The sequence below is a fragment of the Amia ocellicauda genome, chromosome 23, assembly GCF_036373705.1.
Source record: "Amia ocellicauda isolate fAmiCal2 chromosome 23, fAmiCal2.hap1, whole genome shotgun sequence".
Classification (NCBI taxonomy): domain Eukaryota; kingdom Metazoa; phylum Chordata; class Actinopteri; order Amiiformes; family Amiidae; genus Amia; species Amia ocellicauda.
The window spans coordinates 3,028,266-3,050,327 of record NC_089872.1 but is presented as its reverse complement, the minus strand read 5'-3'; positions in this window follow the sequence as shown (position 1 = coordinate 3,050,327).

The window sequence follows — 22,062 nt, the reverse complement described above, 5'->3', positions numbered from 1 at the left end:
GCGTGTGCGAATCATGGCAGAGAGAATACCAAACGAGCCGCAGAGTTCTGGATGAGCTGGAGCGGGGGGGTAGTAGTTGCAGGCAAGCCGGCCAGGAGGGAGTTGCAGTAGTCCAGGCGGGAGAGGACCAGTGACTGGACGAGCAGCTGTGTCAAGTAGTCGGTGAGGAAGGGACGGATCCGGCGAATGTTGCTCAGGAAGAATCTGCAGGTGCGTGTCAGCGTGGTGATGTGCTGGGTGTAGGAGAGCGCAGGATCAAAGGTGACTCCGAGATTTTTAGCAGAAGAAGAAGGAGAGAGTGTGGTGGTTTCCAAGGGGATCGAGATGGGGAGGTCAGCAGAAGGTGAGGAAGAGTGGGGGAGAAACAGGAGATCCGATTTGGAGAGGTTGAGCTTGAGGTGGTGCGAGTGCATCCAGGTGGAAATAGCAGGAAGAGATGCGAGAGGGGATGAGAGGGTTGGAAGAGGGAAAAGACAGGAAGATCTGGGCATCATCAGCATAGAAGTGGTAGGAGAAACCATGGGATGTGATGAGGGGGCCCAGGGAGTGAGTGTAGAGAGAGAACAGGAGCGGGCCCAGGACGGAGCCTTGGGGAATGCCTGTGAGGATTAGGTTGGGGGGTGGATGAGGAGCCTCGCCATGTCACTTGGTAGGACCGGTCGCTGAGGTAGGAGGAGAACCAGGTGAGAGCAGTCCCAGAGATTCCAAGGTCAGCGAGGCAGGAGAGGAGGATGGAGTGATCAACGGTGTCAAATGCTGCGGAGAGGTCAAGGAGGATGAGGACTGAGGAGAGGGGAGGGAGGCCGCCCGAGTGACGCCAGGAGAGCCGTCTCAGTGGAGTGAGCTGTGCGGAAGCCGTATTGCAAAGGATCAAGGAGTGAGTGTTGGGACAGAAAGTCAGAGAGCTGACGGTGGACCGCCTGCTCGAGAGTCTTTGAGAGGAAGAGGAGTAGGGAGACAGTGCCGTAGTTCTGAGGAGAGGTGGCGTCAAGGGTTGGTTTCTTGAGCAGTGGGATGACAGCAGCTTGTTTAAATGCAGAGGGGAAACAGCCAGAGAGGAGTGAGGAGTTGAGGAGGGAGGAGATGAAGGGGAGAAGATCAGGAGCGGTTGCTTGGAAGAGGCGAGAAGGGAGAGGATCCAGGGCACACATTGTAGGTTTTTGACATAGGAGGAGAGCAGAAACTTAAGCCTCTGAGAGAGGTGAGAATGAAGAAAAGGACGCTTGATCAGAGGGAGGTTTGGGTGTGATGGGAAAGGGGAGTGGAGTATTGAAGAGCCTGTGTATGTTTGAAATCTTGGAGGAGAAGAAGGAGGCGAAATCATCAGCAGTGAGCGATGAGGGAGGAGGAGGGGAGAAGAGTTTGCAGGGGTTGTTGACAGTGGATTCGAAGAGTGATTTCTTGAGGTGAGTGAGGAGGAGAATGTAGACAGTAGAGAGCGGTAGAGTTCGAGGGCAGCTGGGACTTCTGTTCGGCGGCACGCAGACTAGTTCGGGTTGAGCGGAGAACAGCAGAGAGCCAAGGCTGAGGAGGGGAGGGACGGGCAGGACAAGACATGAGAGGACAGAGAGAGTCAAGGGAGGAAGTGAGGGAGGAGAACAAAGAGGAGGAAGTACAGTTGACAGATAGATGGGAAAAACAGTCAATGGAAGGTAAGAGGGTGAGGGCAGTGGAGGCAAGGGTGGAGGGGGAGACAGAGCGGAGATTATGGCAGAAGGTGACAGAGGGAGTGGGTGGAGTGGGGAGGGAGGGGAGAGAAAGGGAGAAGGAAATTAAGTGGTGGTCCGAGATGTCCATGGGTGTCACGGAGAGTGTTGAAGGGGAGCAGCCTCTAGAGAAGACGAGGTCAAGCTGGCGGCCTGCCCTGTGAGTGGGGGGAGACGGGGAGAGAGAGAAGTTAAAGTAGTGAAGGGGAGGAAGAAATCCGGCACAGTGTGAAGGGTTGGAGAGGTGGATGTTGAAGTCTCCCAGGAGGATGGTTAGGTGAGGACAGCGAGGGGAGGGAGGAGAGAAGAAAGTCAAATTCATCCATTCATGAAATAAACACATGTAATATGTACAGTGAGGGAAAAAAGTATTTGATCTCCTGCTGATTTTGTACGTTGGCCCACTGACAAAGAAATGAACAGTCTATAATTTTAATGGTAGGTGTATTTTAACAGTGAGAGACAGAATAACAACAAAAAAATCCAGAAAAACGCATTTCAAAAAAGTTATAAATAAATAAATTGATTTGCATGTTAATGAGGGAAATAAGTATTTGATCCCCTATCAATCAGCAAGATTTCTGGCTCCCAGGTGTCTTTTATACAGGTAACGAGCTGAGATTAGGAGCACTCTCTTAAAGGGAGTGCTCCTAATCTCAGCTCGTTACCTGTATAAAAGACACCTGTCCACAGAAGCAATCAATCAATCAGATTCCAAACTCTCCACCATGGCCAAGACCAAAGATCTGTCCAAGGATGTCAGGGACAAGACCTACACAAGGCTGGAATGGGCTACAAGACCATCGCCAAGCAGCTTGGTGAGAAGGTGACAACAGTTGGTGCGATTATTCGCAAATAGAAGAAACACAAAATAACTGTCAGTCTCCCTCGGTCTGGGGCTCCATGCAAGATCTCACTTTGTGGAGTTTCAATGATCATGAGAACGGTGAGGAATCAGCCCAGAACTACACGGGAGGATCTTGTTAATGATCTCAAGGCAGCCAAGGCAACAAAGGAGTGGCTCAAGAAGAAGCACATTAAGGTCCTGGAGTGGCCTAGCCAGTCTCCAGACCTTAATCCTATAGAAAATGTGTGGATGGAGCTGAAGGTTCGAGTTGCCAAACGTCAGCCTTGAAACCTTAATGACTTGGAGAGGATCTACAAAGAGGAGTGGGACAAAATCCCTCCTGAGATGTGTGCAAACCTGGTGGCCAACTACAAGAAACGTCTGACCTCTGTCAAAACGATGGTTTTGCCACCAAGTACTAAGTCGAAGGGGTCAAATACTTATTTCACTCATTAACATGCAAATCAATGTATAACTTTTTTGAAATGCGTTTTTCTGTATTTTTTTGTTGTTATTCTGTCTCTCACTGTTAAAATACACCTACCATTAAAATTATAGACTGATCATTTCTTTGTCAGTGGGCAATTGTACAAAATCAGCAGGGGATCAAATACTTTTTTCCCTCACTATATATATATATATATATATATTTAAGATTTAGTCAATGTGTAAATGTGTTAATTTCTGTTTTACTTGTTGTAGTGGTGCTTAATTTGGAAACGTGATCGTTAACGAAAAATGTTGGTTTTATGCATCTTAATGTGTTGTAACACTCTTACAATAAATTGTGCAATATATTACCAAAAAGGGTTCCGTGGCTTCCTACTTATATGGTCCTCAAAAAGATTCCATATAGAGCTATTTTCTGAAACTCAAAATTCAAAATGGATTCAAAATGGAACCATGTATTGTATTGTGCTGTTTTTCAAACACCCTTTTCACCTGTAAAAGCTGAATTACAAAATATATTGTTTTAATTGAACTTTTAGTAACTTAATTTTGTGTAATGTTTGTTATTATTGTTGTTGTGTATACAACAGCATACGCTTTAACTCAGAAACTACTGTATAAAATAATTGACTATAAAATGGTAATTGAGAAACACACAAAGGTGCAGCATATGGAAAGTCAGATTTGTATTGTACTTAATTTGACAACAAACAAGGGAGAATCACAGGGCACCTTCTCATGGAACGTTTTGAGGAATATTATAACATTAATCACAGCTCAATGCAACACTCCTGCTGCTGCTACCAATCTGGAGAGGAAGCATGGCCAACAAATGTAGAGATCGAAAGATAAGCTAAATGCTAAATTTTTATTACACAGGCTATGAATTTACCCCAAACTAATAATTCCACACATATCCAATTTAAACCAGGATGCTTTTAGTAATGGAGTGTAACATGGACTAAGAGTTTGTTGCATGAGAATGGTTAGCCTTTTAAAAAATAATGTTGTAGTATTATGTTGTACTAATTCATCTGTCTGATATAATTGGCTTCTTCACCTTGGTAGCCAAATTAAGAGGAAATGATTCAATATTTCTCTTTCCCATACGTGTAGTAACAATCCTACGGGCATTTAACAGGCTTGTCAGCAGGTTAAAGTGAAGTATGAGAACATTATTCAAAGTGGTAAGTGTCCTTGCAAGAGCCAGATTGAAACGTGCTTAGCACTCTGGCGCTGGTTCTGGGAATGAGGTCATGAAGAAGGGTCTACATGCATAGTCTCTGTCTTCAAGTAAGATCCCATCATAATGACTTATGAGATTAACACTGTTAGATCATTTCATAAAACAAATATTTAAGCAATGATTTCTGACAAATAACATTATTTCCTCTACCTTCCTGGAATCCCTGGAACAATCTAGACTCTCTGAGTCTTGGGCAGAACCTGGCCACTTGAGTTCAATAGTTGAACTCTCTTACTGCTGATGATTTTGCCTCCTTCTTCTCCTCCAAGATTTCAGCCATCCGCAGGCTCTTCAACAGTCCCCCCTCCTCTCCCATCACACCCAAACCTCCCACAGATCAAGCTTCCTTGTCTTCATTCTCACCTCTTTTACCACTCTCCTCCTACATCACAAACCTACAACGTGTGCCCTAGACACTCTCCCTTCTCGCCTCCTCCAAGCAACCTCTCCTGATCTACTGCCCTTCATCTCCTTCCTCCTCAACTCCTCACTTCTCTCTGGCAGTTTCCCCTCTGCATTTAAACAAGCTGCTATCATCCCACTGCTCAAGAAACCAACCCTTGACGCCACCTCTCCTCAGAACTACGGCCCTGTCTCCCTAATCCCCTTCCTCTCAATGACTCTCGAGCGGGCGGTCCACCGTCAGCCCTCTGACTTTCTGTCCCAACACTCACTCCTTGATCCTCTGCAATCCGGCTTCCGCACAGCTCACTCCACTGAGACGGCTCTCCTGGCAGTCACTCGGGCGGCCTCCCTCCCCTCTCCTCAGTCCTCATCCTCCTTGACCTCTCCGCAGCATTTGACACCGTTGATCACTCCATCCTCCTCTCCTGCCTCGCTGACCTTGGAATCTCTGGGACTGCTCTCACCTGGTTCTCCTCCTACCTCAGCGACCGGTCCTACCAAGTGACATGGCGAGGCTCCTCATCCACCCCCCAACCTCTCCTCACAGGCATTCCCCAAGGCTCCATCCTGGGCCCGCTCCTGTTCTCTCTCTACACTCACTCCCTGGGCCCCCTCATCACATCCCATGGTTTCTCCTACCACTTCTATGCTGATGATGCCCAGATCTTCCTGTCTTTTCCCTCTTCCAACCCTCTCATCCCCTCTCGCATCTCTTCCTGCTATTTCCACCTGGATGCACTCGCACCACCTCAAGCTCAACCTCTCCAAATCGGATCTCCTGTTTCTCCCCCACTCTTCCTCACCTTCTGCTGACCTCCCCATCTCGATCCCCTTGGAAACCACCACACTCTCTCCTTCTTCTTCTGCTAAAAATCTCGGAGTCACCTTTGATCCTGCGCTCTCCTACACCCAGCACATCACCATGCTGACACGCACCTGCAGATTCTTCCTGAGCAACATTCGCCGGATCCGTCCCTTCCTCACCGACTACTTGACACAGCTGCTCGTCCAGTCACTGGTCCTCTCCCGCCTGGACTACTGCAACTCCCTCCTGGCCGGCTTGCCTGCAACTACTACCCCCCCGCTCCAGCTCATCCAGAACTCTGCGGCTCGTTTGGTATTCTCTCTGCCATGATTCGCACACGCTACTCCACTGCTCCGCTCCCTCCACTGGCTCCCGATACCGGCACGCATTCAGTTCAAGACACTGACCCTCACCTACCGCTGTCTTGACCACACTGCAACAAGTTACCTTCAGACACTCATCTCTCCATACATCTCCTCCAGACCATATGCGCTCCTTCAGTGCCAGGAGACTAACTCTACCTCCTCTCCACTCCTCTCCTAAATGGTGGAACAACCTGCCCACCGAAGTCAAAACAGCAGAGTCCTTGACCTCCTTCCGGCGCTTACTCAAGATGCATATTTTCCAGTATTATATAATATTAGTCCTTTATCCCTGCTAGATAGCACTTCTCAGTTTTATTATGCTTCTTGTGTTTTTGATTTGTTTTCCTCCTTGCTCCCATTCCCGTAGCCCTTGACTGTGACCCTACATCTTGACAGCACTTAGCTTTTACCGTCCAGGATGTAGGACCTCACTTACTGTACTTGCCTGTTTAAATTGTAAATTGGAATTTTTAAAATGAATTATTTTGAATTGCTGTTTTAGTTTAATTGAATTTGTAATGATTGATGCCTTTTACTTAACTGTATTTTTGCACTTTGTTTTACACTTAGGTTGTAAGTCACCCTGGATAAGGGCGTCTGCCAAGAAATAATAATAATAATAATAATAACAATAATAATAATAATAATAATAATAATAATAATAATAATAATAAAGCCTTTATTCGCATCTTTATCAATGGCGCCAGTAATTTTGTAATTTATGTATGTGTGTGTGTGTGTGTGTTTGTGTGTGTGTGCGTTTCTTACCTAAACATAAACTGGGACATCACATGCTCTTAATGAATAGGATGCCCCTCCATTTGCCTCTTGCTAAATGCTGATCTACATCAGTCTGGCGCTGTGTTATCTGAGGAACTGAATTAAAGTTCTCTGCAGGTTACATTAATATGAACATGATATTAAACATGTTACTGTGCACGTAGCCTGTGCACTTTGTTTCAGTGCTGTATGTTTGGGCTCAAATGGCGGTGGGATCCAGTGATTGTCCAGCTTTTGACTGCAGGTCTCTGCACACACAGGGTGTTTAATGAGTCCCTGAACCGGTGCTGCTGTTGAAACCATCAGTCGAGTCCCATCTCACACAGAGATCACCAGACCAGCCCACCTGCTCACTGATTGGGTTAGAAAGAACCGTCACTCAAACCTGCTGGACCAATGGAGACCCAGGATCCACGCCTCCCTGTAAATCCCACCCTCATGACTAAACAGTGCCAAAACTCGTAAACGAAAATAAATAAATCTAAAGCAAAGAAACTGGCGACGAAAACAAAAATTGCAGCATCACAAGCAAAGACAGGGACTGCAGGCGAGTTTTGCTAATCTTTTTTTTTTTTTGCTTTCAATACATTTTTTTTTGTTTAAAATTCTATAAATTTTGCATTCGATTTTTTTTATTTTTGATCTCAACATCAATTTTTTTTTCACAAGCAAGTTTTTGTTTTGTTTACAATATATATTTTTTGAATGCGATATATATTTTGTTAATGCGATACTTATGGCGCTAATTTGACCCCATAGAAACTGTTGAAATAAGGTGCAACAATATTTATTTATAAAAGACCATTATAATTTCACGAGTTAATAAGACCATGTAAACTCCCCCATAGTTACTCTTTCCTCAAGAGGATGGGGTTATAGGGAAGAGAGAGAGTAATGGAGTGAATTCACTGTCAAAATTCGAGAAATACAACATGTATGTGTAAAAGTGGATTTTAAGCTTACAATTCCTTCTGCGCCAATCAACACTACATGCTTGCAATTCTTTTTGACACTCTTTTCTCACTGACTTCAAAAAACAAAGGGTAGATCAGGCATCCTAGATGATCATCAGTACTATCGATCTCCATTCATATCAGACATGGCTCCCATCAGGGGAAGAGTCTAAAACGCTTAACGTGCTTTAAACATAACCATTAATTTCAAAGTTGGTACGTTTACATGTAGGTATGTCCTAATACTGTGAATAAAGGATGGATATATGTTTTTACTAACATGAACAATATGATTACGATGTTATGCCCTGCATATAATCCACATAATGTGAATATTGCTTAATGTAGAACACGCTTAACATGGCTTACTGTACTTAAAACACAGCGTATTACATTGCAGAGGGAGGTTTAAGCATTTATAAGCCAATCATGCTTTGAGTATACAACTTGTCATTCAAGTAAATAGCACACACCATCATCTTTCTAAACTCTGTAATGTAATTGTACTGTAAGTTACTGTATTTCTGTCATAAGGTCATAGACTCAAACTTCAACTTTGAAGTGCTTTATATTGTTGGAAAATAGTCCAATTTAAAACATCCAGAATAACTATAAAAAGGGCTAGCTGAAAGCAGTTGCAAAGTTACATTATCTGACAACCAGAGCACAGATAAAACTTACACAGTAAAATGGTGAGTGTTAAATTCACAGTGTCAAAAGTGATTGACTCTTCTACAAATGCATTGACAATCAGTGGTGTCAAATTGTTGTCTTGTCCTGATGTTAATAAACAGTGTTAAATACAATTGTCACAATTCACTACAATTAATGATGGAGGCATATAACCCGCCCATCAAGTTCCGTTGCCATCGTGGGCATTTCCTTTTTCTTGGACACCATCTCCATGTTATAGATCTTTGTAGGATGTAAATAACATCAATTAAAATTATCTCCATATTTAGATATTTATTTAACAGTACAAAATGCAATCGCTGCATATTGCAACCAGGAAGTGCTGTGACTCAGTCTTTGTTTTAGTTGTATTTTTGAGCATGTACATCCATGAGGAGGATATTTTGTTTTATTTCTATGTTTGCTGAAAATCCAAAATAAAATGCCAGAAGGCACCTTTTTGTTCTGTACTCCCATTTATATTTGTTTTCCTTTCAAAAACTAGCCTGTCACAAATTGCATGAACTTGCTGCACTGAATACAGTATTACTCGAGTAAATTGTCGATTTTTTTTTTTTAATTCTCACTGCCAAAGAGTTTAATTTATAATTAACTAAATAACACTTTGACCACTAATCGCAAATTAGAAATCAGTATGAAGCTTGTAATGGTATGCAGGCTTTTATCTGACTCGACTTTTAATGTTGTTTAGTTGTGTTGTTAGTCTAAAACACTGAAAGTGTCCAAAATATAGAGACAGAAACCAAATTAAATGAATTACAGTAACGTATGATTGTCAAATTATTCAAAAATATAGTTGTAGCTAGTTTTATGTAGTTTCATATGTGCCATATTACATTTCTATTGTAGAACAGTATGCAGGTTTTTATCTGACTCAACGTTTACTGAAAGTGTCCAAAATAAGGAGACGGAGACCAAATTCAATTAATTACAGTTATTACAGGTTTCCCTAACCAGAGTGCAGCGACCTTACCGCATCACAATGCCCCATTACTTTGTTTTAAGAAAAGATAAATTTGACCATTGATGATGCTTGATGTCGGACCATTAAAATAAACAAAAATAGAAAAAGTTGTGAGGCTAAGGATGAGATGCGAGACGTGAGTAGGAGGCATGAGCAGTGAGGAAGAGACGTCATGTTGAAGCAGTGAGGTGTGAGGAGGCATCAGACGATTGAGTGAGGGGTGAGTAACGATCCTGATACCGGAGACTTGAGTGGGTGATGCTTGATACTTGACTCGAGGATGATTGATGCATGAGGATGTCCTAAAATGGACACCATATGGATGAGTTCATCCAGGAAGGCAATCATTCTGCAAGCCTGACACTGTAGTGGCCAAATGTTTTCTAAATTTAGCAAGTTGTTGGTGCCCTAAAACTGTCTTTTGGTTTTTATCCCCAACTCAACTGCTTGACTTTTTTGTTACCGAGAAACAGCGCTGAATAAAAACAAGATTAGGAATGGTAAGCCTGTCTGAAAGATAGCTCTCTCTCACCTGTCCCATGTCTGTCTTTGGCAACTTGTAACTTCTGTTTTGTATCCTCCACGGAAGAAGCTGTTCAAGACATTCAGGATCCGGCTAAACAATTAGCTCTGAAATGGGTATGTTGGGTACAGAACACAGACACTCAATGTAAAATTCAGCAGTCTTTTCAGAATATTGAAAACCCTTGCTCTTAACTGAATTCCGAATCTAAAAATAGCATGAACTTTGCAAAGAAATACCGAATGGTTAACCCAGTAGAAAAGGTATTTGGTGTTTTGTTTTTAAATCTAAGAAAACTACCAGCACATATGATCAAGTAGTGATAACACAAGTTTGCATACATCCCAATTTTTGAGACATTGCAGTATTTACATGAACCCAAACATCCGTGATACTTCATACTTCCCAAGATGGAATATACTCTGATTTGGAAGATGGATTATACTTAAAGACTTATACATAGACAAATGATTTGCAAATTAAAATGTTTTATGACAACAGTCAATCCACATGGCTCAAAAAAGGGTGTCCATAAATTGGGTGGTATATATTTAACTTTAAGAAATGTATAACCAAAATTGAATTTGTCTTTAGTCAACATACATTGATGTTTCACTCTTTCACTCACAGGATGTAAAAAGATATGGGTTTGATGCCATAATTTGCAAATTTGCACTTTATCCAATTGTTAGTGACCTAAAGGTGTTTGAAACAACTGAGGGAGTTGTACTGTTGATGTTTGGTGGGCCTGTTCGAGAGAGTATAGATCAAGTTACTGGTGACAATCTTGGCATACATAGCTTGTTTGGTTTCATGGAATCATTTTATGCTAGACATTGCTGCAGTTTCTGCCTGACTGAAAAGGGGGACTTTCAGTCTGTGTTCTGTGAAGATGATGCAGGTGTGACTTTGAGAACAAAAGACAAGCACTCAGACCACTGTCAAAATGTACAGTCAAATCCAACGCTATCTCATGTATGTGGTGTGAAGACCACTTCTTCCATCATACATCAGACAACTTTTCTGTAATGCATTACATTTTAGAAGGAGTTTGAAGTAAAACTTTTTTCAGTTTGAAGTAAAACTAGTGTTGCAGTATATGAAAGCCAAATTCCTGACTGTCAAATAACTGGGTAGGAGAATACAGTCTTTTAACTATTGTTATACAGAAATGAAGATCTGTCCTCCAGCAGTTAAGTTGGATGATGGTAGCTATAATTTGGGCCTAACATGGGCATATTATTCACCCGGTCGATGCATCATGAAGCAAAACACAATTTATTTTAAAAGCAGCTAAAAAGTTCCAAAAACATGGCATATCATTGGTAGGCTTACAGTCAAGAGGGATTAGTCTCAGGTTCAGGCAAGATGGTATCAGTCAGTGACATGTTGTTAGGTCTGGAGATTGCAACCAAGCTGAATGTTTCAGTGCATAGTAATGTGCTTTCAGTGAAATAGGTTAAGTGTCATGGGAATTAATATTGCCCAGACTTGATTGTATGTGTTGAAGTGGCCATTGACATCCCTGTGTTTTACAAAATCAAAGCAATAGTTGTTAAAGAGCAAGTGTTACTGATTTGTTCAGCTCTTGAAGCTTTTTGATTACCATTTGCATTCCTATAAAGTTGTACAAAAGCAAAGTCAGTCATGTAGAGTAATCAGTGTTAGTGACTTGACATACCACAGACCCTTTGATTTGCAAAAGTCCTATGGGGCTAATACTTTTTCATGTGTTGTTCCATACTGTAACCTGATGCAACTTCATGACACTGGTGAGAGTAGTGTAGTGTTAAATGTCAACACCAGGGACTGTAAAACTGTTACTTTAGGAGTACTTTTTACTCTATTTAGAGTGGGACCATATGTGCTATGGGATAGTGTTCAATTAAAAAAAATTATGTTGATTTGACACTGCTATTTTGACTGTGGAGTTGTGGAAGGGTATATGGTAGCTATAATTCGATGAATGAAAACGGTAAAAAGTGCAATATTTGCCTTTGGATGTCTCCCAATCTATGGTTGCATTAACACTCCCCGACAGAAGAAAACCTGCCTACAGATTGTGTAGTTCACCTTAAATGCATTTTCATTAAAGTTACAAAGTTAGTGTTTCCCATTCCCATAAGTATTTTTGCAGATTCTCCCCCTGCTGGGGGACATGTTTGATGAGAATGGAGATGAATAGTCCCGAAGATCATCTATGATGCCTGATCTACACTTTGTTTTTGAAGTCAGTGAGAAAAGTGTTTCAAAAAGAACTGCAAGTATGTAGCGTGAATTGCAAATGCGCAACAAGATCCGCGAGTGCGCAACAAGTTCTATGTCTGTGCAGACAAAACTGCAAATGTGAAAATGATATTGAACAGCACAGAGTGGAACTAAGTGTAAAATAAAAAGTGTAGAAAATTCAATTTTACATGTACAATACTGTTTTATTTGGTGAAGTATTTTACATTTCAAAATAAAAACAATCATTACAAATTTTAATACTTGTGATTAAAATTTTTAAAATCAATTCTTAAAATCACTTAAAAAATTTAAAATCTTTGTGATTTAACGTAAACAAAATAAATGAACTTCAAATAAACAAGTGCACAAAACAACAAAACAAACGTGATTAAAGCAAACTGCAACCAACATAAAAGTCAAATACATTGAAAATAACTGAAAATGCACCAGACAAAATAAAGAAACAATTAAAATGGTAAAAATAAAAAACAAACAAAAACGGTCCAATGCATTTCAAATTAATCCAAAATGGTCAATGTATTTGACAAATAAATAGAACAAAACTAAACCAAAAAACCCCCAAACAACTAGTGTTTTAAAAACAACTAAATCTTTAAAAACAGTTAAAATTCATTTTTAAAAGTCAATTTAAAAGGCAATCATTCATAAAATAGTTAAAAGATCTTGGACTCGGGCTCCAGCAGGGGGAGATGACCGTCCCCGGAGCTGGGTCCCATCATGGGATCCTGAGCTCCCCCAGATCTTGTATCTGCCAGTTCCTAAAGGCTTCCTCCTTGCCCCTCTGATGGACCTCCAGATTGACGTAGTCTCTCACAAGTAACATGCCCCTCCTCGCGATGACAATCGGGTCCAGCTCCTGCTTATTGAATAGACAGATGTTCCGTCCCTCCCACAGGGCCTGTTTCACTGCTCAGACGACACGCCACCAGCACCTCAGGGTGGAAGATGTTATCCCCCTGGCTGGACCATATAAGATCTGCTGGGCGGTCGCCTGCACAGGAACGGCAAACCTGTGGAGGAACGGCGAAAACAGGAGCCAGACGCTGCAGGCGGAGGGGCAATCCCTAAATATGTGAGCCTCCGTCTCCTTCCCCAGGCAACCCTTGTAGGGGCAGATGTCATAAGGGGCTAGGCCTCTTCTGTGCATGAACACTCGGGTGGGGAGACACCGACTCACAGCCATCCAGGAGACATCTTTCTGCGTATTTGTGAGGCAAACGTGTGTAGCGTTAGCCCAGATAAACCGGCAGGTTTCGTGAGGGAAATCTTCTATCTGGCTGGTCTCCTGGGTAGATCTCATCTGGTTACAGATGGTCTTATAATCCCAGGAGGCCAGCACGACTTTATGGAGGCCTACTTCGAGTGCAAAGGCTCGGAGCGCCTTGTAGAACGGCGGGGGATCCCACGAGTGCGGCCTGGTGTTGTCCATGGCGCAGAGGCCGAATGGTCTCAGGCTGCTGGCAAAGTAGAAGCGGTTCATAAAACTCACTTTCTTGCCAGCAGCCTGGATGTTCTTGACCACGTAGGCCAGCCCCTGCGCCTTTATCAGCCGCACAACGTCCAATTTTACATGTACAAGTTCAAACACATAGGCGGAGTTTACATGTGTGTTTTGACCTTACTCGAGACAATATGCTTGAGTGAAAGATTAAATTACCCTCTCCCTCTCTGCGGTTTACCCAATGTCATGCAAATTAAGGTCAAAGGAGTGCATTAATATGTAAATTAGCTCTACATACAGTTCTCATACTATTTTTGCAGGAGAAAGGGTGGTTTAAATGCTCAAGTTCAGCACTCAAGATGATTACATCACCAATCCATGGTTGTCATGTGACATTTCAAATTAAACTGTGCAGCTGTGGTTTGTGCCTCCCAATTAGTGGTTTAATATTTTGTTTTACTGATGTTACCCAATACATTTTTCACATCACTGATGGAGTTAGAGTATTTTATATTCACATGTATTCTTGTTATGCTTGAATAATTACACCAGTATTTTTTTAAATATTGTAACGACACTCGTTATTGACAAAGTTGGAAACAAAGAAAGATTGTCTGCAAAAAGTAATACGTTTCCGAATACTCTGTTTATTTTAACACAATCCACCTATTTCGGCCGGTGAACACAGCCAAAGAGAAAAGAAAGATGGAACAAACAGCTTCCTAATAACAGTCTGTAGAGAGGAGGACAAATGCAGCGCTGCAGTTTAAAAGTCAGAGAGTGAGCAGCCAAAACCCGCTGTCTAAATAGACTGCCGGTTCAACCAATCTGACCCGGTGGGTCCAATCAACAGCCCCCCCTCCTTCTGGAACACCCCTCCTTCTGGTATCAATGTGGGGATGGATCTTGAACTCTGATTGACCTTGCTTGTCCACTCTCCTCCCGCTGACCAGGTAACTCGGAAAGGGAAGACAGGACGGGGGTTGCTACAATATTTATTATTCACAAACTGTTTGTATTTTCATTCCTTATTTCTTTTCACTACCTTTTTACATTTAATATTAACGAGTTGAATTATTTTATTCCTTACATTTTGTTCTCTCATGATCAAAAGAACACACCTATTCGTGCCCTGCAATGCCTGTAGGCAACCCAACCTGGTTGGCTGATTTTTTTTTTAAAGACCCTAACTGCATGGATAGATAGAGATATGCCTGCCAAAGAGACAGGGTTACATCTGAAAGCCTGCTACAAAAGGAATTCCTGTGAACTGATGCCTGGTTTTCATTAGCATTTGGAAAGAACTAGAATTGAAGTAATTTTTGATGTCTTGTTTTATTTATAAATATATTTGACATATTAAACATCATATATGTTACATTTATATGGCTGTTATTTTTCTAATTCTATATTATCTGTGTATTGTACCGATCAGCGATAATATTATGACCAACTGCCTAATATTGTGTAGGTCCCCCTTTTGCCGCCAAAACAGCCCTGACCCATCGAGGCCTGGACTCCACTAGACCTCTGAAGGTGTGCTGTGGTATCTGGCACCAAGATGTTAGCAGCAGATCCTTTAAGTCCTGCAAGTTGCGAGGTGGGGCCTCCATGGATCGGACTTGTTTGTCCAGCACATCCCACAGATGCTAAATTGGATTGAGATCTGGGGAATTTGGAGGCCAAGTCAACACCTTGAACTCGTGATTCATCAGACCAGGCCACCTTCTTCCATTGCTCCGTGGTCCAGTTCTGATGCTCACATGCCCATTGTAGGTCCGTTGGCAGTGGACAGGGGTCAGCATGGGCACACTGACTGGTCTGTGGCTACGCAGCCCCATATGTAACAAACTGCGATGCACTCTGTGTTCTGACACCTTTCTATCAGAACCAGCATTAACGTTTTCAGCAATTTGAGCTACAGTAGCTCGTCTGTTGGATCGGACCACACGGGCTAGCCTTTGCTCCCCATGTGCATCAATGAGCCTTGGCCGCCCATGACCCTGTCGCTGGTTCACCGCTTTTCCTTCCTTGGACCACTTTTGATAGGTACTGACCACTGCAGGAAACACCCAATAAGAGCTGCAGTTTTGGAGATGCTCTGACCCAGTCATCTAGCCATCACAATTTGGCCCTTGTCAAAGTCGCTCAGATCCTTACGCTTGCCCATTTTTCCTACTTCTAACACATCAACATTGAGGACAAAATGTTCACTTGCTGCCTAATATATCCCACCCACTGACAGGTGCCATGATAACGAGATTATCAGTGTTATTCACTACACCTGTCAGTGGTCATAATGTTATGGCTGATCGGTGTATTTCAACGCAGTCAATGTTTTCAGCAATCTTCAGGAATTTTGCAATATAACTTCAACTTCCACAACCATCATTCAGGGGACGGTCAGTGGGAATATTGATTTGATTGCTGGACATTGTTGGTGTTTGTGGACTCATTGTTTCCAGATTAGGACACAATTTTGTTCCGCGATTAGATATGTTTGGGATACATGATTGATGAGCTTATTACATTTTCTTTTGTTATTGTCCTTTGGACTGATTTCCATCTTGCATTAACAAGTAAACCAGTTGATTTGCACTTGCCCCTTTTTATATTTTGCTGTCGGTTTACTCACACTTTTGCATGCAGAAGACTTTGTTTATAGTGAACCATTACATAGTAAATACATGAATTAATTAATACTTCTCTAAGTAAAAATAGACTCACTTGCAATACAGGCTGTTTTGTCAGGGATAAAGGCCAATGTGAAACTGTATAGGACCAGGAATGTTTTTATTACAAACACTTTACAGGTGCTTTTCAAAAAAAAAAAAAAAAAAAAATAGTGCGTGGCTGTTTAAGTGATGAAATGACATGACTGGCTTTTTAATCCCCAAGCTGTCAAAGTCATTGACAAGGCAGCAACTTATGTCAGATGTCTGTAGAGAAAAGGAAAAAAATATCACAGATGCCTGATTAACATGCAAGCTGCCTTTGAAAATGAAATGAAAGGATGCGATCTTGTCACCTACGCATTGATTTCTTTGTAATCTGAGGGAGTGGCAGGATTTTCAATTTGTCTAGCTATTAATCTTTTAAGATTCTGCACAGTTTAATATTAACATTAACACTTGTTAACTTGGATAATTCCTGCAAAACCTGATCAGACAAAAACATTTTTGTGTGAAATATACTCACTAATAATAAAAACATTTACCTTCCATGAACAAATAATAGTGCAAACAAAATGTGCTGCAAATTGCAATTATGTAGTACCATTTTAACACTTTAAATTATTTACATCAGTTAAAAAACATCTTCAATGAAACTAGATCAACTTCTTTTTAAAAATAGGATTTACTACTACTACAATTATTAAATTGCTGTTTCTGTATCTATCCACATGAAACAAGAAATAAAAATGACGAGGGTATGTTTCTGTCATATTAAAATTACACTAATGATTGTATTTAACATTGAAAACAAACTTGCATTACTTTTGTATGCTAAGGTAAGTGATTATAAATTAAAATGTAATACTGATACTTTAATTAACAGTTGAAATGATGGTTCTCTAGTAACAATTTACCTGTCCAATTGTGAGTTTGTAAACCAAGGCGCAAATTCTGTCCCATGTAAACCAACAAACATATAGGCAGCAATACAATACTGTGAACACACTTTGGGGTAGATGTACTAAGAGACGCAAATTGCTGTGCAAGCATACCACATGTAGTGTCTTTGTTGGGCAGAGTAGCAAAATAAGAAAAAAATCCTATGTACTAAGATACAAACAACGTTAATGAAGACATAAAGTCACAAAATACTGATTTAAATATATTTAATGACATCTTTGCGAGAAGCATTGCACAAGCTTTGATATTTAAAAAAAATGGCAACATCTGAATTGTTCTTAGCCTGATGTACATGGCTAACTTCCTGCCTGGTCTTGAGCACACCAACGGTTCACTCAAACACTGCCCTGGGGAACTTTACCAATAAACAACAGCATAAGATTATTGTCACGGTGAACCACAGACTTTCGATCGATCTTCTGGTGTGTTACCCCAGCTACGTTCTGAAAATGCAGTAGAAGAATGATCGTGAAGTAAATCACAGAAAGTACTCTCCCTTTAACAGTGCTGAAAAGGATGGAGGGACAACTGAGTAACATATTAATATTGGTGCAGGATAGTGCCCTGTCAAAAAAAATATATTCACACTATTGTTGCAGCAAGACTGTGTAACCCATGTTTGAATTTAAGCTTTGTGTATAGCTCTAGAGAGGCCATCTGCAGTAGTTCTGTGTAGCTGAATTCTAGAAAAACATTTTCATCCAAGGCCATAGAGAAAACAGAAGACAAAGGAGAAGTGTGTGATAAAGTTCGGGGAACCTCATTGACGTCTTGTTGTTGCCCAGCAACCAAAGGGAGTAATCTTTTAAATGATAGTATGTTCTTTAGAAAAACTTTAGATGTGTCTTCCCGACTGGTTATCTCATGAGAGCTTCATTATAACTAAATAAACTATTATAAACCTTATAAATCTCTTGTATTCATTCAATCGGGAACACTATGCATAGTATCTATTTGTTTTGACAATTTGGCTATGTCTACGTTTTATAGTAGTTTACCAAGGATGCTGCCCTCTGCTGGTGTGTTACTGTCATAGTCAGTCCATGCAGAGATCGATAGGAAACCCTGCTTAAAAGTCAGCTAGCGATCTCTTTCATTGTTTGTGTATTTTGTTTGTTATGATTGAAATACGAGCGAGAGTCATGCGCCTAGAGAGAAACATATACAATTAACATTTAAAGGCCCTAAATGTAACACCCTTGGTAAGCGGAATGAGTTTTCACAGTGCTTGAGGTGCTCGAGATGGCGTATGAAGAAAATTAAAACCAGAAGCATCTGTTTGGAACTCTCTGCATCTGCGTGTTGCTTATCCAAGCCGAGGGCTGTTACAACTATTTTGGTATTATTCTAGAATCTAATTAAATCGGACCTATCTATAGAGGGAGTACATTTCTCCCTATTAATATATTTAATCATCCTATACATCTCATATTTCTGCATAAGTGTTTTATTGTCACACTGTCAACAGGTGTGTTGTGTGTCAAGTTGAAAACAAAACAATGTGAAAGAAGAAATATATATATGGGAAGAAATTGCAGCAAAGATCAATGCCTTATTATTCTTACTACGTTCCATAATTCAGTGCATTACAGATATTGCCTAATACCACTATCAAGCTTTCACACACTTTGAAAATCAATTAGTCAATTTTTATTTGTATAGTACCCTTTGCAGGGTAGCCACAGAGCCCATTACAGATTGATAAACATACAAATAATAATAATAATAATAATAATAATAATAATAATAATAATAATAAATAAATAAACTATTAGGCACAGAGGAGAGAAAAACAAAAACTCTTATGGATGGCAGATTGTTATAGGAGAAAATAATTCTCAGGGGGTTCCATGGTTTAAGATTTAGGCCTAATTTGCCTGCCCTCCAGGCAGAATAAGTCTGTGTACAGCAGCAAGAATACTAGAAAGTTGTTAAATGTTGCTGCTGGCTATGGTCTTCTCTAAGACCCTGGGGAACACTCGCTGTCCCTTGAGGGGGTGGAAAAACTCAACAGCCCTTGGGTGGCGATGAGTCATTAGTCCTTGGGCTGTGGGTGCCCTGTTAACCATCTGTGGTGGGGTGCCTCATCCACTCTCTGGGGTAAGTTGTGCCTTGTCAGGCTTCCAAGGGGGTCAAGGTGCCTCACCAGCCCCATAGAGGGGGCTATTGCTGGAAAATAAAAACAATTGTGCTCAGGTGTGGATCATAAAATGCAGGAAATGACAGAAATCAAATTGTGCATGGCACACTGACAGCACTTTGGGTTATAATGAATAGAAAACAGACTAAAATGATTAGTCTTCAGACATGATTTCTCTTACATAGGCTGGAAGATCAATAGTTTCAGGGGCCCTGTAACTAAATGCTTTGCCACTTGTGGCTTTCCTGTTATTTTAGGGACCACTGAATAACCGGCTTTCTGGGATCTTAATGGCGGACCTAGAGAGTATTGAATAAGAAGATTTTAAGAAGTAGGGAGGTGTGTCAGGGTTCCCTAGCCCTGACCCTTTATCCCCACTAGAGGCCGACCACTGTTCCCCTGCCTTTTCTTTCTCTTCTCACTGCTTTCATCTGTCACTCTTCCCATTAACATTCTTCCACACCCATGTGCACGCTTGTTCCTGACCTCTTCTCCCATTGGCCCTGCACCTGCCTTCCCAGTTTCTGCTACCTTTCTTAAACCCCTCACTGCCTTCACTTGGGGCGAAGTGTCGTCAGTTAATCCTGCTTCACCAAGCCTTCTACCGTGCTCCTTGTGCTCCTTGTGCTCCTTGTGCTCCTTGTGCTCCTTGTGCTCCTTGTGCTCCTTGTGCTCCTTGTGCTCCTTGTGCTCCTTGTGCTCCTTCCCAGTCCTGTCTCTCTCTTTCTCTCTCTCTTTCTCTCTTGCTCGCTCCCAGTCCTGTCTCTCTCTCTCTCGCCCGCTCCCAGTCCTAGTCCTGTGTCTCACTCAGCCTTCTTGATCTTGACCATTGCCAGTGACCTCGACCACGTCCTTGCCTAGCCCTTTTGTCCTGTCAGCCACCTCTACAAGCGCTGCACCTGGGTCCTTAACTCCCGTGCCCTGCGGTCCTCCCTGAGAGACCGTGACAAGGTGTCAGTCCCTTTAGTGCTTTAAATGCTAATGAGAACTTTGAAATCCATCTGTAGAGCATGGAGTGCCAATGAAGAGAAGCGAATTTTGGGTAATGTGTTCATGTTTTTTTGTTTCAGTTAAAATACTTGCAGCAGCATTTTAAAATAACTAAAGTGCAGGGATAGCTCTATTTGTGCAACATGACAGAATGGCATTACAGTAATCCAATCTAGACACAAATGTGTGTATACATTTCTCAGTATCATGTAATGAGAGGTAGAATTCTAAACTGGAAGAAAGAAGATCTTGACACATTCAGAATGTGTGATTCAAAGTATAGATTATGGTCGCAGATGACACCCAGGTTCCGTGCCATTTCATTAGGGGTGAAATTAAAAGCATTACTCAGTTCTGTTCTGTGCATGATGAACATTTAGATTTTTGTCCCCTAAAAATTAGGAGTCTTATTCATTGTATAAAAATATAGAAATCTTATTCTGCCTTTGTCCTTGTTGTGCTGTTACTCCTAACTCGGTTATCAGCAGTTCACATTCCTTTCTTGCAACATATTATCTGCAAAGTACCTTCCAATGCAACTGGCAATGTAGAGGTTAATGATTATTATTCATGAGTTGATTATAATATTGATGAGATGGGAAAAGGCTTAGTGAAATCACTGCTAGTTATTAGAAATGACCATTCAGACAGTGTTTGTAAAATGTTAAGGCCCCTTGGGCGTATGTCCCAGAGGGGGTATAAAAGCTTTGTTCTGTCTTATACCTTTTGGGGAACAGTGTCATGCTGGCCTAAAATCTTTTGAGTTCTGTGTTGCGCTGTTCCTCCCGTGCAAGTAATAAATTCTGACTAGAACTCCTGACTCCAAATTTTTCTTCCACCACAGAGCCTTAATTCTACTTGGTGAATTTCAAAAGATGTGTAGCTATCTAAGGGTTTCCTTAAGCATAAATAAATGTCTTGTCATCCAGGTTTTAATGTCAGACAGACAGCAGATTAATGATTGTATGGCTATGGTATTGTTCTGACAAATATAATTGTGTGTCCTCTGCGTAGCTGTGAAAGTTAACAATGTCGTATAATAATATCACCTAAACGGATCATGTATAATGAAAAAGTATAGGTTCGAGGACTGATCCCTGTGGTACTCCGTACTTAACCTCAGGTAAATTTGAGCAGTTTTCATTAATCTGTACATTGGAGTCTGTTTGTCAGTATAATTTAAACCAGGACAGAACATTGTGAGATAGGCCAAGCAGATTTTCTAAGCGGTATATCAACATTTGGTGGTCAATTGTGTCAAAGGCCGCACTTAAGTTGAGTAAAATAATAACATTGAAATGCCCTAAATCTGCAGACTGAAACACGTTGTTTAATACTTTCAATAGGGCTTTTTCAGGCCGATTTAAATTGTATTTAATTATTATTAAATATTATTAGCTAGAATTTGTGATTTGTACCTGCATTTAAAACTACAAATTCTTTTTACGCATATTCATCTTTTTGACAGTGATCTCCCTCCATGATGATGGACTGCTGTGCACTCACTCTCGATACTGTCCTGATCTTTTTGATACTTACTGCATCGGAAAACACTTCTGGTCATGTCACGGACATGTCACAAATTATGTTATTTATTTACATTGACTTTTTCACATTTATGTGTGTTTGTATTTTTTTCTTGTATTTTTCTCTTCAACCAGACTCTGCTCTTCCTGCTGGCTGCCCTGGGTGAGGAGGACCAAAATAGGTGGCCTGAGAAGCTGCTGAAGCTAATTCATGCGTATAACAATATTGTACATCAGGCAACCACCTACTCACCTTTAGTCCTGATGTTTGTCAGGCAAGAGAGGCTCCCGGTAGATGTGGCTATGGGGGCCATTCCAACAGGGGTATGGCAGGCATTGGAGG